The sequence below is a fragment of the Oncorhynchus kisutch genome, linkage group LG25 (assembly GCF_002021735.2).
Source record: "Oncorhynchus kisutch isolate 150728-3 linkage group LG25, Okis_V2, whole genome shotgun sequence".
NCBI classification, from domain to species: Eukaryota; Metazoa; Chordata; class Actinopteri; order Salmoniformes; family Salmonidae; genus Oncorhynchus; species Oncorhynchus kisutch.
The window spans coordinates 36,082,056-36,099,555 of record NC_034198.2 but is presented as its reverse complement, the minus strand read 5'-3'; the positions used below and the strand labels follow the sequence as shown (position 1 = coordinate 36,099,555).

General features: G+C 43.0%; 1 protein-coding gene across 1 annotated transcript in view; it reads left to right on the top strand.

Moving 5' to 3' along the window:
• The window catches only part of LOC109883146 (RNA binding protein fox-1 homolog 1), a 718,311-nt gene that overhangs the window by 699,525 nt on the left and 1,286 nt on the right, over positions 1-17,500 (top strand). The gene's annotated exons all lie outside the window — the stretch shown is intronic.

Genomic DNA, 17,500 nt, shown 5'->3' with positions numbered 1-17,500 from the left:
ATGGGAGATCTTTCACAACTCAAAATCCACTTTCATTCTCACTTTAAACGAATCCTTTAAAAACACATCCATATCCCTTGTCTCTCTTATTTTTCCAATTCAGAAAAACTTGACATCTTAGTTTGTCCCAAAATAATATGTAAATTTGACGTTTTCTTTTCCTTTGCTTACTGTATTGAAACCAGCATATGAAAACAGTGTTATTGAAAATCTCCCCCTACAGCTGTACACACAGACTGTAACATTTCAAACAGAGGTTTTATCCTAGCACACTCTCTCCATTAACAGTGAAACATTGTTTATCTGATACGACATAAAGGACATCCATCTCCGACGTCTGAATTAACAACAGATACAGATACATTAACTTCAATGATGCCATGTAAAACCCCCCATTACATATCACCAGTCCCCTGTACAGTGTTCTCCATGCTGGCTGTACCTTGTCATCAACACCCCCCATTACATATCACCAGTCCCCTGTACAGTGTTCTCCATGCTGGCTTAACCTTGTCATCAACACCCCCCATTACATATCACCAGTCCCCTTTAGTAACGGTGGCCTGTACAGTGCTCTCCATGCTGGCTTTACCTTGTCATCAAGACCCAGTTTTACCCTTCAAGGAGTGTCTTTTCTATTTTTCAATTTATCTTTATGTAAAAACCTTGACACACCCCCTATATAACTCCTTCACATTCACCTCATCCAAACCCACTGCTTCCAACCCTCTCAAATCTAGTAATGAAGCCTTCTGTCTGACTCTGGGATATCGAGTTTAATCCTTAGTCTGTCTGACTCTGGGATATCGAGTTTAATCCTTAGTCTGTCTGACTCTGAGATATCGAGTTTAATCCTTAGTCTGTCTGACTCTGGGATATCGAGTTTAATCCTTAGTCTGTCTGACTCTGGGATATCGAGTTTAATCCTTAGTCTGTCTGACTCTGGGATATCAGGTATAATCCTTAGTCTGTCTGACTCTGGGATATCGGGTATAATCCTTAGTCTGTCTGACTCTCGGATATCGGGTTTAATCCTTAGTCTGTCTGACTCTGGGATATCGGGTATCATCCTTAGTCTGTCTGACTCTGGGATATCGAGTTTAATCCTTAGTCTGTCTGACTCTGGGATATCGGGTATAATCCTTAGTCTGTCTGACTCTGGGATATCGGGTATAATCCTTAGTCTGGGAAATTAGGCGTCTTCATCAGGTGCCTTTTCTTGTAACTCTTGAGCATAATCCACTCTTCTGTTGACAGAGCCTTCCTACAATTTCCCAGCAGTTGTCCGATGATCCTTTCAGACCTCACCCCCAAATGTTCAGCCACCCGTCCTCCATCCATTAATGTGGGCCCAGCCATGTCCATTAACTTCCTTTAGGGTGTTGATTTTGCCCCTCATCAGCATTTTGGAGAAATGTGGAACAGCTTCAGTTGTACAGTCCAGTCTTGCCCCAAACACCAGAGGTTCCTCCAGCAGCATCTTGGTGATATGTGGAACAGCTTCAGTTGTACAGTCCAGTCTTGCCCCAAACACCAGAGGTTCCTCCAGCAGCATCTTGGTGATATGTGGAACAGGCTTCAGTTGTACAGTCCAGTCTTGCCCCAAACACCAGAGGTTCCTCCAGCAGCATCTTGGTGATATGTGGAACAGCTTCAGTTGTACAGTCCAGTCTTGCCCCAAACACCAGAGGTTCCTCCAGCAGCATCTTGGTGATATGTGGAACAGGCTTCAGTTGTACAGTCCAGTCTTGCCCCAAACACCAGAGGTTCCTCCAGCAGCATCTTGGTGATATGTGGAACAGGCTTCAGTTGTACAGTCCAGTCTTGCCCCAAACACCAGAGGTTCCTCCAGCAGCATCTTGGTGATATGTGGAACAGCTTCAGTTGTACAGTCCAGTCTTGCCCCAAACACCAGAGGTTCCTCCAGCAGCATCTTGGTGATATGTGGAACAGCTTCAGTTGTACAGTCCAGTCTTGCCCCAAACACCAGAGGTTCCTCCAGCAGCATCTTGGTGATATGTGGAACAGCTTCAGTTGTACAATCCAGTCTTGCCCCAAACACCAGAGGTTCCTCCAGCAGCCAATGCACTGACTCAGCCTTAGTGTGTCTGGATACCTTCATTATACTCCAAACCCAAGAAGGCCTCTGTAAAACAGAGGTACTCCACCCCTAGAAATCTGGCTACTATCAACGAAAAATAAAGCCTTCTTTAAATCTAATTCCCGTACCTGCTGTATTACCTGACCTGCCACCCCTCCCCACACCTAATTTTTCGGCCCATAAAGCATCCTTTGAATAAACTGAAACCGGAAAGCAGCAGCCCTACTAGCAAAATGTACAAGACCTTGTCCCCCCTCCTCTTTTGACAAATACAAAACACTTTGTGGAACTCAATGATATTTATCCCCCCAAAAAATCTAGAATAATTCCCTCTATCTTGGCCAGAAGGCCAGATGGTGGCTCGGAACAGGACAACCGATGCCACAGTGCAGAGGCAACCACATTGTTAATCCGATCAACCATGAGACTCAAACTATCCACCTCCGCTTCATTTTTCACCAAAATAACTACATCAGCATAGGCTGAGAGATGAATAGGAGGAATATCCTCGGAAAGGTACACCCCCTTAATGCGACTTCTAATGATAATTAGTAGTGGCTGTATTGCAATGGCATACAACATTCCGGACAATGAACACCCCTGTCAAATTTTTTATTATTATTATAATTTTTTTAAGACATCTGTGATATCATTATTATTATTATTTTTTATTTATTTTTTATTTTACCCCTTTTTCTCCCCAATTTCGTGGTATCCAATTGTTATAGTAGCTACTATCTTGTCTCATCGCTACAACTCCCGTACGGGCTCGGGAGAGACGAAGGTTGAAAGTCATGCGTCCTCCGATACACAACCCAACCAAGCCTCTCTGCTTCTTAACACAGCGCGCATCCAACCCGGAAGCCAGCTGTACCAATGTGTCGGAGGAAACACTGTGCACCTGGCAACCATGGTTAGTGGGCACTGCGCCCGGCCTGCCACAGGAGTCGCTGGTGCGCGATGAGTCAAGGATATCCCTACCAGCCAAGCCCTCCCTAACCCGGATTTCACTGGGCCAATTGTGCGTCGCCCCACGGACCTCCCGGTTGCAACAGAGCCTGGGCACGAACCCAGAGTCTCTGGTGTCACTGCGCCCTTAACCACTGCGCCACCCGGGAGGCCTGTCCTGCCTACTTTACACACTTTCTAAGGAGCATTCAAGCCATCGCTAACCTTCAATACACTTTCAATGTCAACATATATGATCATGGCAGTATAATCAGAGCTGAAACCAAAAGCCTCAAAATGTCACGTTCTGACCTTAGTTCCTTTGTTATGTCTTTGTTTTAGGTTGGTCAGGGTGTGAGTTGGGGTGGGTAGTCTATGTTCTTTTTTCTATGTGTTTGGCCTAGTATGGTTCTCAATCAGAGGCAGGTGTCGTTCGTTGTCTCGGATTGAGAATCATACTTAGGTAGCCTGTTTTCCCCCATTTTAGTGGTGGGTGATTGTTTCCTGTTTAGGTTGTTTCCCTGACAGAACGGTGCGCTTTCGTTTTCCCCGTTTGTCATTATGTTAGAGTTTTTTTTATGAACATTAAATATGAACAATTTCCACGCTGCGCTTTGGTCTCATTCCAACGACGATTGTTACAGAATCACCCACCAACCAAGGACCAAGCAGCGTGGTATCGGGGAGCAGCGATCTCCGGACTCATGGACATGGGAGGAGATTGCCACCTCTCCCAGAAACCTCTCCACCTCTCCCATAAACCTCTCCACCTCTCCCAGAAACCTCTCCACCTCTCCACCTCTCCCATAAACCTCTCCACCTCTCCCATAAACCTCCCCACCTCTCCACCTCTCCCATAAACCTCTCCACCTCTCCACCTCTCCCAGAAACCTCTCCACCTCTCCCAGAAACCCCTCACCTTCTCCCAGAAATCTCTCCACATCTCCCATAAACCTCTCCACTTCTACCAGAAACCTCTCCACCTCTCCCATACATCTCTCCACCTCTCCCAGAAACCTCTCCACCTCTCCCAGAAACCCCTCCACTTCTCCCAGGAAGCTCTCCACATCTCCCATAAACCTCTCCACCTCTACCAGAAACCTCTCCACCTCTCTCAGAAATCTCTCCACCTCGCCCAGAAATCCTTCCACCTCGCCCAGAAACCTCTCCACCTCTCCCAGAAACCTATCCGCCTCGCCCAGAAACCTCTCCACCTCTCCCATAAACCTCTCCACCTCTCCCAGAAACCTCTCCACCTCTCGCAGAATACTCTCCACCTCTCCCAGAAACCTCTCCACATCTCCCATAAACCTCTCCACCTCTCCACCTCTCCACCTCTCCCAGAAACCTCTCCACCTCTCCCAGAAACCTCTCCACATCTCCCATAAACCTCTCCACCTATCCCAGAAACCTCTCCACCTCTCCCAGAAAACTCTCCACATCTCCCAGAAACCTCTCCACCTCTCCCAGAAACCTCTCCATCTCTCCACCTCTCCCAGAAACCTCTCCACCTCTCCCAGAAACCTCTCCACCTCTCCATCTCTCCACCTCTCCATCTCTCCCAGCAACCTCTCCACCTCTCCACCTCTCCCAGAACAAACTACAACATTTCCTGAAGTGATCATCACTCAGTAAAGTTGTATTAAAATGTCAGTGTGCACTTGTAGGGTGTGCACATCGTTATTAAACTATGATCTGAAAATCCCACCGGGGTTATCACACTTGACTTACAGACCTGAGATTGATGCTCAAAACAATAAGAGATGGTGAGATGGTGTTCTCTTTCACATTGGCCCATGTGTACTGTCTCGTGCCTCCATTTTGACTCCGCCAAATATCACATAGTTCATGTGTTACAATAAGGCGTTTAAAAAAATGGCTTTGAGGCTTTATGAGGTTCTTTGTGATTTCTATCTAAATCACTGACTGTGCAGTTAAAATCCCCCAGCAAGAAATAAATTATCCTCAGTGTTACATTTCTCAATGGTATTTGATAATGTCTCTAAAAAACATTCCCTCTCAACTGCCACTAAAGGGGCATATACATTTATTAAACACATAGTGGTGTTTTTGGACCTCACACTAATTTTTTATTACCTCCCCTCAACTACCTCTTCAACCTCATATGACAAAGGCAAAAACCTTTTGAGAACAGGATGGCCACACCCCTACTTTTTGAGTTTTTATGACCCCTGTTTCTTGTAGAAAACTGATGTCACTTCCCTTTCCCTTTATTAACTCATACACTACGGCTCTCTTAAAACTGATGTCACTTCCCTTTCCCTTTATTAACTCATACACTACGGCTCTCTTAAAACTTAAAACTGCTCATGGCTGAAAAAAAGTACGGAGTAAGAAGCAGAAAACACCTCTCTATACAGAGTTAAAACTGTGACTGAACTCTTTCATTTCCTTTAGAATTTACCACACTTTCTTTAGTCTAGCAATTTCTGGGCTTGTCAAACCACCCACCGTTGTTTTTCACATCAGAAACTTTGATTCAATAAACAATTCATATTCTGGAAAAAAATCTGTTACATTATAATACTGCATATGTTTCTTCCCTTTTGTCAAATTCAGAAATTGATGTACCTATTTTGTTGTGAAGGATTATCTGCCTCACTATCGCATCATCCCCAGAGGAAAACTTCACTACAACCTGTTTATCCTCAACTGATTTATCAATCTCTACCTTCCTCTTGGAATTAGAACCTTCACCACCCCTTATATTCTTCATTTTATGCCTCTGCACTTTGAAAACAGCAGCTTCATTTTCCATTGTTTCACTCTCCTCTTGAACTCCCATATTTTTCTCCAGCACCCCCTCATCCCCGACTGTCCCCCCCCCCTCTTTTCCCTGCTCTACAACAACTGTCCCCCCCCCCTCTTTTCCCTGCTCTACAACAACTGTCCCCCCCCCCTTTTCCCTGCTCTACAACGACTGTCCCCCCCCTCTTTTCCCTGCTCTACAACAACTGTCCCCCCCCTCTTTTCCCTGCTCTACAACGACTGTCCCCCCCCCCTCTTTTCCCTGCTCTACAACGACTGTCCCCCCCCCTCTTTTCCCTGCCCTACAACGACTGTTCCCCCCCCTCTTTTCCCTGCTCTACAACAACTGTCCCCCCCCCTCTTTTCCCTGCCCTACAACGACTGTCCCCCCCCCCCCTCTTTTCCCTGCTCTACATCGACTGTCCCCCCCCCCTCTTTTCCCTGCTCTACAACGACTGTCCCCCCCCTCTTTTCCCTGCTCTACAACGACTGTCCCCCCCCCTCTTTTCCCTGCTCTACAACGACTGCCCCCCCCCCTCTTTTCCCTGCTCTACAACGACTGTCCCCCCCTCTTTTCCCTGCTCTACAACGACTGTCCCCCCCCTCTTTTCCCTGCCCTACATCGACTGTCCCCCCCCCCTCTTTTCCCTGCTCTACAACGACTGTCCCCCCCCCCTCTTTTCCCTGCTCTACAAAGACTGCCCCCCCCCCCTCTTTTCCCTGCCCTACAACGACTGTCCCCCCCCCCTCTTTTCCCTGCTCTACAACAACTGTCCCCCCCCCTCTTTTCCCTGCCCTACAACGACTGCCCCCCCCCCTCTTTTCCCTGCTCTACATCGACTGTCCCCCCCCTCTTTTCCCTGCTCTACAACGACTGTTACCCCCCCTCTTTTCCCTGCTCTACAACGACTGTCCCCCCCCCCTCTTTTCCCTGCTCTACAACGACTGTCCCCCCCCTCTTTTCCCTGCTCTACAACGACTGTCCCCCCCCCTCTTTTCCCTGCTCTACAACGACTGCCCCCCCTCTTTTCCCTGCTCTACAACGGCTGTCCCCCCCCCTCTTTTCCCTGCTCTACAACGACTGTCCCCCCCCCTCTTTTCCTGCTCTACAACAACTGTCCCCGTAACCACATTGCTCTCCTTTCCTATTTTTCCCACCACATCTGCCCACCTTCTCCCATCTCCTGAACCCTTAACCTGTTCTTCCCATCTCCTGAACCCTTAACCTGGTCTTCCCATCTCCTGAACCCTTAACCTGTTCTTCCCATCTCCTGAACCCTTAACCTGTTCTTCCCATCTCCTGAACCCTTAACCTGTTCTTCTCAGTGGTGTTTCAGCTGCACCAGCGCTAGAGAGCTGCTCCCAAATGCCTCTCTCTTCCACAACCAAAGCATTTCATTGATTCAGTAGAAGCGTAGAACACATAATCAAACCCCTCAATTTTGAAACTGAACTCTAAATTCAGTTGGTCAGTATCCTACTTTAAAATCATGTGCTCTTGTCTCCTATGCGGACACGACATGTTTCAGCAAAGGAGATTTGCATCCAAAAATAACCTTATTTATTGTAGATACAAGTTGTCCCTGACGAGATAACTCTCGCTCCAACACTTCATCTCTGACAAATGGAGATAACTCTCGCTCCAACACTTCATCTCTAACAAATGGTGATGACTCTCGCTCCAACACTTCATCTTTAACAAATGGTGAGAACTCTCGCTCCAACACTTCATCTCTAACAAATGGTGATAACTCTCGCTCCAACACTTCATCTCTAATGGTGATAACTCTCGCTCCAACACTTCATCTCTAATGGTGATAACTCTCGCTCCAACACTTCATCTCTAACAAATGGTGATGACTCTTGCTCCAACACTTCATCTCTAACAAATGGTGATAACTCTCGCTCCAACACTTCATCTCTAACAAATGGTGATGACTCTCGCTCCAACACTTCATCTCTAACAAATGGTAATAACTCTCGCTCCAACACTTCATCTCTAATGGTGATAACTCTCGCTCCAACACTTCATCTCTAACAAAGTACAACTTTTTTCGCCGGATTCATAAGCAGGATTACTGACGTCTGTGTCTCCCAAAACACAACACAGCTCTCAACTATCATGTTCACCTTTTCAATGGAGTCTAGGAATATCACTACAGCGCTATTCATCCTTGAGGCTGATTTAATGCCATCATACCCAATGATAGCGCCAGCTGCTAAGCTACATTCTTCCACAGAACACCCTGCCTCAGTGGGAATCTTCACCCTTTCAAACTCTACAGCTCCACGAGTGACCATTACAATCAGTCCCTCCCGCGGGTTACGCCCTCGAGAGAACCAACCTCAATGATCCCACCACCCCTATACGTGCTTAGTGATAGTGAGACAATATAAACTTAAAACAACTCAACTAATCAATATATATACACATTATGTTATGGTTGCTGATAATGGGCCTCTGTACACCTATGTAGATCTTCCATTAAAAATCAGCCATTGCCAGCTACAATAGTCATTTACAGCATTAACAATGTCTACACTGTATTTCTGATCAATCTGATGTATTTTAATGGTAAAAACCTGTTGCTTTTCGTTAAAAAAAAAGGACATTTCTAAGTGACCCCAAACTTTTGAACTGTCAGGTATTTTTGAGTTTTATTGGTTCTTTAATCAGAACAACAGTTTTCAGCTGTGTTAACATAGTTGCAAAAGGGTTTTCTAATGATCAATTAGCTTTTAAAATGACAGACTTGGATTAGCTAACACAACGTGCCTTTGGAACACAATCGCTCCTGCTTCCCGACTCACTCCCAGCATACACTCTGACTAGAGAGAGAAAAAAGCCCTTATTGAAATTGAATTTAGAGAGAGAAAGAGAAAGGAAGAGAGAGAAAGAGAGAGAGAGAGAGAGAGAGAGAGAGAGAGAGAGAGAGAGAGAGAGAGAGAGAGAGAAAAAAAAGCCCTTATTGAAATTGAACTTAGAGAGAAAGAAGAGAAAGAGAGAGAAAGAGAGAGAGAGAAAAAAGCCCTTATTGAAGTTGAATTTAGAGAGAGAAAGAGAGATAAAGAGAGAGAGAGAGACATAGAGAGAGACAGAGAGAGAGAGAGAGAGAGAGAGAGAGAGAGAACTGCTCCCTAACAGGCTAATGACACAGTCTTCAGTCAAATTTGACCCCCATAACTACCGTGGGATATGCGTCAACAGCAACCTTGGGAAAATCCTCTGCATTGTCATTGACAATGTACTAGGCAAATGTCAAATTGGCTTTTTACCAAATTACCATACGACAGACCCCGTATTCACCCTGCACACCCTAATTGACAAACAAACAAACCAAAACAAAGGCAAAGTAATCTCAAGCTTTGTTGATTTCAAAAAAAGCATTTGACTCAATTTGGCATGAGGGTCTGCTATACAAATTGATGGTATTGGGGCAAAAATATATGACATTATAAAATCTATGTACACAAACAACAACAAAATCCAGAAAATACCACAGTGTGCCGTCACAACTGCTAGATGTGTGACCTGTTGCCTCAAGAAAAGGGCGACCAGTGAAAAACAAACACCATTGTAAATACAACCCACATTTTCCCCTTTTGTACTTTAACTATTTGCACATCGTTACAACACTGTATATATACATAATATGACATTTGAAATTGATTTTTTATTTTATTTATTTAATATGTTTCCAATGCCAATAAAGCCCCTTAAATTGAAATTAACAGAGACAGAGTGAAAGAGACAAAGAGAGTTGAATTGAGAGAGAAATGGAAATAGAAAGGGAGAGAGACTAGAAGAAGCCTAGAGAGACAGAGACTTGTGTCAGTGTTTCATTAGTCACTTTACAGATATTTGGCCATTCAGTTTTACAGTCGGAGAGAGAATGTGGAGTTACGTAACAGAGAGAGTTTGGAGTTGTAGTGTATTCAGACCTCTACTTTTTCCACATTTTGCTACATTAGGGTCTTGTTCTAAAATGAGTTAAATAGCTTTTTCCTCTCATAAATCTACACACAATATTCAGACCCTTTACTCAGTACTTTATTGAAGCACCTTTGGCAGCGATTACAACCTAGAGTCTTTTGGGGTATGACGCTACAAGCATTGAATGAGTTTCTCCGATTCTTCTCTCAAGCTCTGTCAGGTTGAATGAGGAGCGTTGCTGCCCAGCTATTTTTGGGTCTCTCCAGAGACCCTACCGAGCTCTGGCTGGGTCACTCATGGACATTCAGAGACTTGTCCCGAAGCCACTCCTGCGTTGTCTTGGCTGTGTGCTTAGGGTCATTGTCCTGTTGGAAGGTGAACATTCGCCAGAGTCTGAGGTCCTGAGAGCTCTGGAGCAGGTTTTCGGCAAGGATCTCTTTGTACTTTTATTAAATTATATTATTATTATATTATTTATTGACTGACTATGGATTTCCAATATCTGTACAACACTGCTATTTGTAAGGTTAATTTTAAGTGAATATATTGATTTTTTAACCATTCGTGAACCTGTGACCAGAAACAACATAGAGAAGAACCAGAAGCTACATAGAGACAATACCAGAATTGTAACGGTTTTCTTCTGTTGAAGTAGAGGAGGACCAAAATGCAGCGTGGTCAGAGTTCAACATGTTTAATAAAGACCATACAACAGAACACTACAAAATACAAAACAACAAATGTGAAAACCGAAACAGTCCTATCTGGTGCAATGACACAAAGACAGAAGACAACCCCGATAGACAGCTGCCTCTAATTGAGAACCAATCTAGGCAACCATAGACATACAAACTACCTAGAAAGGTCCCAGCCCCATAAACATACAAAAAAACCTAGACAAGACAAAACACATAAATCCCTCATGTCACACCCTGACCTAACCAAGATAATAAAGAAAACAAAGATAACTAAGTCCAGGGCGTGACAAGAATAAATGATCTAGTGATTCTGTCTCTTCACAACAAAATCTACAGAGATTGTTGTATGCCCCGTATATATAGTATTCTGTTGGTTGCAATAATCTTTAATAATAATTCATATTGAAAAACTCTAAGTGTTGAATCAAGTGTTGTTTTTTGTACCAGTTCATAAACACTGTCCCATCGAAACTCTCTTCCCATTTATTTTGCACCATGTATGGCGCAGCTGTTAACATTTTTGTCCTCAAATGAAACGGGTATATTTTTCTATTTATGACAATTCCTTTTCAGACAATTTGTATCTTTAATATTTGGCAAACAAGTTCCCTACTTTCTCCCTTGTCCACTTGCATCCTCCATTTTTTGTGGTAATGCTGAAATTAATTAATTTTTTGATAGCAGCACATGACATAACTCCACCGTTTATATTCATAATATCATTAACCTCTCTAGGGTACGTGGGACGGTAGCGTCCCACCTGTCAACAGCCAGTGAAACTGCAGGGCGACAAATTCAAAACAACAGAAATCCCATAATTAAAATTCCTCAAACATACATGTATTTTACACCATTTTAAAGATACACTTGTTGTAAATCCAGCCACAGTGTCCGATTTCAAAAGGGCTTTACGAAAGCACACCAAACTATTATGTTAGGTCTGCACCAAGTCACAGAAAAACACAGCCATTTTTCCAGCCAAAGAGAGGAGTCACAAAAAGCAGAAATATAGATCAATTTATTCACTAACCTTTGATGATCTTCATCAGATGACACTCAAAGGACTTCATGTTACACAATACATGAGGTGTTTTTGCAGAGAGCCACAATTTACAGAAATACTTATTGATAAAAGATACAAGTGTTATACGTGGAATTTTAGATCCACTTCTCCTTTTATTTATATTTTACCTTTATTTAACTAGGCAAGTCAGTTTAGAACAAATTCTTATTTTCAATGACAGCCTAGGAACGGTGGGTTAACTGCCTGTTCAGGGGAAGAACGACATATTTGTACCTTGTCAGCTGGGGGGTTTGAACTTGCAACCTTCCAGTTACTAGTCCAACGCTCTAACCACTAGGCTACCCTACTGCCTTAATGCAACTGCTGTGTCAGATTTCAAGAAAACTTTATTGCACACCATGCAATAATCTGAGTACGGCGCTCAGACAAATCAAGCCAAACAGATATGCGTCATGTTGGAGTCAACAGAAGTCAGAAATAGCATTATAAATATTCACTTACTTTTGATGATCTTCATCAGAATTCACTCCCAGGAATCCCAGTTCCACAATAAATGTTTGTTTTGTTCAATAATGTCCATCACTTATGTCCAAATAGCTCCTTTTGTTAGTTTCAAGAGTCAGTATATTTAAGTTTAACCATAACATTTGTTGTAATATTTGTTCTATCTTTTCAGGAGGATAAAAACTTAAATTGTAACCATATTTGTATGGCTTGTTTAAGAAAAGGTGATACTTTAAACAACATTTAATATTCGATTAGTTGGAAATGAGAAGTTGTAATCTGTATGAAGGCAAAAAAATAAATTTTTGAACAATGGATGAGCCTTTCTTATTTCACTGGAGAAGCATTTGGGGTTTAAGTATAACTTATGGATGAGTGAAGCTTTTAGTGAGAGGTTTAAAGCTTTAATATTTCATCATTTTTGCCCTCCAAACCTATATTCATTATATAAATAGGCACATTTAATTTTGTCTGGCTTAGCATTCCAAATAAAATGGTTTTTTTGCTCATTTGTTTAAAAAAATAAGTCGTCTGGAGTAGGCAGCTACATTAAAGTAATCCATGTAATTATATATACATTTTAGTCGTCTGGAGTAGGCAGCTACATTAAAGTAATCCATGTAATTATATATACATTTTAGTCGTCTGGAGTAGGCAGCTACATTAAAGTAATCCAGGTAATTATATATACATTTAGTCGTCTGGAGTAGGCAGCTACATTAAAGTAATCCAGGTAATTATATATACATTTTAGTCGTCTGGAGTAGGCAGCTACATTAAAGTAATCCAGGTAATTATATATACATTTTAGTCATCTGGAGTAGGCAGCTACATTAAAGTAATCCAGGTAATTATATATACATTTTAGTCATCTGGAGTAGGCAGCTACATTAAAGTAATCCAGGTAATTATATATACATTTTAGTCGTCTGGAGTAGGCAGCTACATTAAAGTAATCCAGGTAATTATATATACATTTTAGTCGTCTGGAGTAGGCAGCTACATTAAAGTAATCCAGGTAATTATATATACATTTTAGTCGTCTGGAGTAGGCAGCTACATTAAAGTAATCCAGGTAATTATATATACATTTTAGTCGTCTGGAGTAGGCAGCTACATTAAAGTAATCCAGGTAATTATATATACATTTTAGTCGTCTGGAGTAGGCAGCTACATTAAAGTAATCCAGGTAATTATATATACATTTTAGTCGTCTGGAGTAGGCAGCTACATTAAAGTAATCCAGGTAATTATATATACATTTTAGTCGTCTGGAGTAGGCAGCTACATTAAAGTAATCCAGGTAATTATATATACATTTTAGTCATCTGGAGTAGGCAGCTACATTAAAGTAATCCAGGCAATTACATATACATTTTAGTCGTCTGGAGTAGGCAGCTACATTAAAGTAATCCAGGCAATTATATATACATTTTAGTCGTCTGGAGTAGGCAGCTACATTAAAGTAATCCAGGTAATTATATATACATTTTAGTCGTACTTTATCCAACACCGTTTCAGAATCTGCTATGAAGACCAGGCCTGGTATCTTTGATGTTTCATAATGTTCAATTGTTTCAAGTAATTGTCATCAAATCAAATCAAATCAAATTTATTTATATAGCCCTTCGTACATCAGCTGATATCTCAAAGTGCTGTACAGAAACCCAGCCTAAAACCCCAAACAGCAAGCAATGCAGGTGCATCCGTGTAAAAACCTGTTTGATCAGGATGAATAATATCTGGTAAAACCTTTTTAATTCTATGTGCATTTCGCCAGGATGTTTGCAGCGCTACATTGAAGTGCTAGAGGCCTCCAGTTTTTAAAATAGACTGCATCTTTATACATACCACCTGGGTCCTGTTTTAGTAGTAATGAAATCAGACCTTCTGAAAGTCTACCGTTTTTATAGGAGTGTTTAAAACATGCTAATAATGGATCTTTGAGTACATCAAAAAAAGGTCTGATATCCCTCTTCTGGTATACCATCAAGCTCTGGTGTTTTTCCACACTGAAAATATTTAATTGCCTCAAAAATGTCCTATTCCGTAAATTGGCCTTCACTTTCAGTTTATTTTTACATTATTCATATTTTTTTATGAGGAAAGAAATCTTTATAGTTAACATAATTCAGAGGAGATGAAGGAGACTGAGAATAAAACATATGCTTCAAATATTTTGCTTCCTCTTTTCAAAATATCCTTTGGTGAATCATAGTGACTCCATTTGTAACGAGTTTCTGTACGTTCTTTTTGGTAGCATTTTTCATCCAAATTGCTTTATTTTTTAAATAGTTTACACTTGTTCGTTCTTGAATAAATAACCTATGTTGTGCCTCTAAAAGCACATTTAAAAGTGTCCCATACAAAAAGGGGATCTGCTGTACCAATAGGCTTTGATTAAATTTAGAGATATATGGAGGCCAATTAGATGGTGGTCCGATCACATTCTGTCTCCTGCTAATATTTTTTTAAACTTTTGATGCCAGCAAGAACGAGACCAGGAAGTAATCAAGACGGCTACAGTAGCTTTATAAAGACTCCTCCGTGTATATCTCACTAGGTCAGGGGTTTTCAGCCTCCATATATCCACTAGTTCTAATGTATCCCTGATATTTGTGATCTCCTTAAGTGCTTGAGGGTGATAGTTTGTCGAATTATTTCCTTTACGATCCTTTGAGGTACTTAAAACCGTATTATAATCTCCTACCATAATAATAGATACATTTGTTGCTCATGAGCTAAATAGATTATTATATATAGTTTCAAAGAAGTGCTGATCATCATTATTTGGCCCATATAGATAAATTATACAGATATCTCTCTACTTTACTCAGTTCATCTTTGCCTCGATCCTGACTAGTCTCTCAGTCCCTACCACTGAAAAACATCCCCACAGCATGATGCTGCCACCACCATGCTTCACTGTAGGGCTGGTGCCAGGTTTCCTCCAGATGTGACACTTGTCATTCAGGCCAAAGACTTCAATCTTGGTTTCATCAGACCAGAAAATCTTGTTTCTCATGGTCTGAGGGTCCTTTAGGTGCCTTTTGGCAAACTCCAAGCGGGCTCTCTTATGCCTTTTACTGAGGAGTGGCTTCCGTCTGGCCACTCTACCATAAAGGCCTGATTGGTGGAGTGCTGCAGAGATGGTTCCCCTTCTGGAATGTTCTCCCATCTCCACAGAGGAACTCTGGAGCTCTGTCAGAGTGGCCCTTCTACCCCAATTGCTCATTTTGGCCGGTGGCCAGCTCTAGGAAGAGTCGTGGTGGTTCCAAACATCCTCCATTTAAGAATGATGGAGGTTACTGTGTTCTTGGGGACCTTCAATGCTGCAGAAATGTTTTGGTACCCTACCCCAGATCTGTGCCTCGACACAATCCTGTCTCGGAACTCTATGGACAATTCCTTCAACCTCACGGCTTAGTTTTTATTCTGACATGCACTGTCAACTGTGGGACCTTATATAGACAGGTGTGTGCCTTTCCAAATCATGTCCAATCATTTGAATTTGCCACAGGTGGACTCCAATCAAGTTGTAGAAACATCTCAAGGATGATCAATGGAAACAGGATGCAACTGAGTTCAATTCCGAGACTCACAGCAAAGGGTCTGAATACTTGTCAATAAGGTATTTCGTTTCCAAATTTGCCAAAAATGGAAAAACCTGTTTTATGGGTATTGTGTGTAGATTGTTGAGAAAAATAAATAATTTAATTAATTTTAGAATAAGGCTCGAATGCACTGTATGTAGGTGTGTTAGTCTGTGTGAGAGGGTGGGTCTCCTCCCTGTGGATGGACAGACTTACAGACAAACCAGACAGACAAACGAGACAGACAGACAGACAGACAGACAGACAGACAGACAGACAGATCGACAGACTGGCAGGCAGGCATGCAGACAAACAGGCAGACAGACAGGCTGACAGACAGACAGACAGATCGACAGACAGACAGACAGATCGACAGACTGGCAGGCAGGCAGACAGACAGACAGACAGACAGACAGATCGACAGACTGGCAGGCAGGCAGACAAACAGGCTGACAGACTGTGCAGTGTTCCGGTGGTGACAGACAGCAGGGGGGAAGCCTGGGTTGGTTGTCTGGTTGTGATGATGATGTTCTCTACAGCTCTACAGATGGGGAAAGCACAACACACACACACACGCACACTCGCACACACACACACACACACATACACACACACACACACACACACTTTATATTCACAAGTATGTGGATACCCCTTCAAATTAGTGGATTCGGCAATATCAGCCACACCCGTTCCTGACAGGTGTATAAAATCGAGCACACAGCAATCTAATCTCCATAGACAAACATTGTCAGTAGAATGGTCTTACTGAAGAGCTCAGTGACTTTCTACATGGCACCATCATAGGATGCCACCTTTCCCACAAGGCAGTTTGTAACATTTCTGCCCCGGTCAACTGTAAGTGCTGTTATTGTGTAGTGGAAATCTACTGTAGGAGCAACAACGGCTCAGCCGCAAATTTCTATGGCCACACAAGCTCACAGAACAGAGTGCTGAAGCCCGTAATACATCTGTCCTCGGGTTTCAACACTCACTACCGAGTTCCAAACTGCCTCTGGAAGCAACGTCAGCACAAGAACTGTTCATCGGGAGCTTCATGAAATGGGTTTCCATGGCTGAGCAGCCACACACAAGATAACCATGCGCAATGCCAAGCATTGGCTGGAGTGGTGTAAAGCTCGCCGCCATTGGACTCTGGAGCAGTGGAAATGCATTCTCTGGAGTGATAAATTACGCTTCTGTTTCAGGATGACAATGCCCCCGTATATAAAGCGAGATCCATACAGAAATGATTTGTCGAGGTCGGTTTGGAAGAACTTGACTGGCCTGCACAGAGCCCTGACCTCAACCCCATCAAACACTTTTGGGAGGAATTGGAACGCCGACTGCGAGCCCAACATCTGTGCCAGTCCTCACTAATGCTCTTGTGGCTTTTTTTGTGGCCAATTGTGCGCCGCCTGAGATGCAGTGCCTTAGACCGCTGCGCCTCATGAATGGAAGCATGTACCCAAAGCAATGTTCCAACACCTAGTGGAAGTCCTTCCCAGAAAATGCCATGATTTTGGAATGAGATGCCAATAAGCAGGTGTCCACATACTTTTGGTCATGTAGTGAAGCTCAGCATGTGGTGAGCTGAGGTGGAGAGCCATAGGCCTTGTTTTGTGTGAATACTTTCAACGGGCATCCAAACTCCCTGCATTCAAACAGATACATTGTTTTCCTCTGCTGATGGAGAGAGAGGGAGAGGGAGGGAGAGGGGAGGGGGAGAGAGGGAGAGAGAGAGAGAGAGAGAGAGAGGGAGAGAGAGGGAGAGAGAGGGAGAGAGAGAGGAGAGAGAGAGAGAGAGAGAGAGAGAGAGAGAGAGAGAGAGAGAGGGAGAGGGAGGGGGGAGAGAGGGAGAGAGGGAGAGAGAGAGAGGGAGAGAGCGAGGGAGAGGGAGAGAGAGAGAGAGAGAGAGAGAGAGAGAGA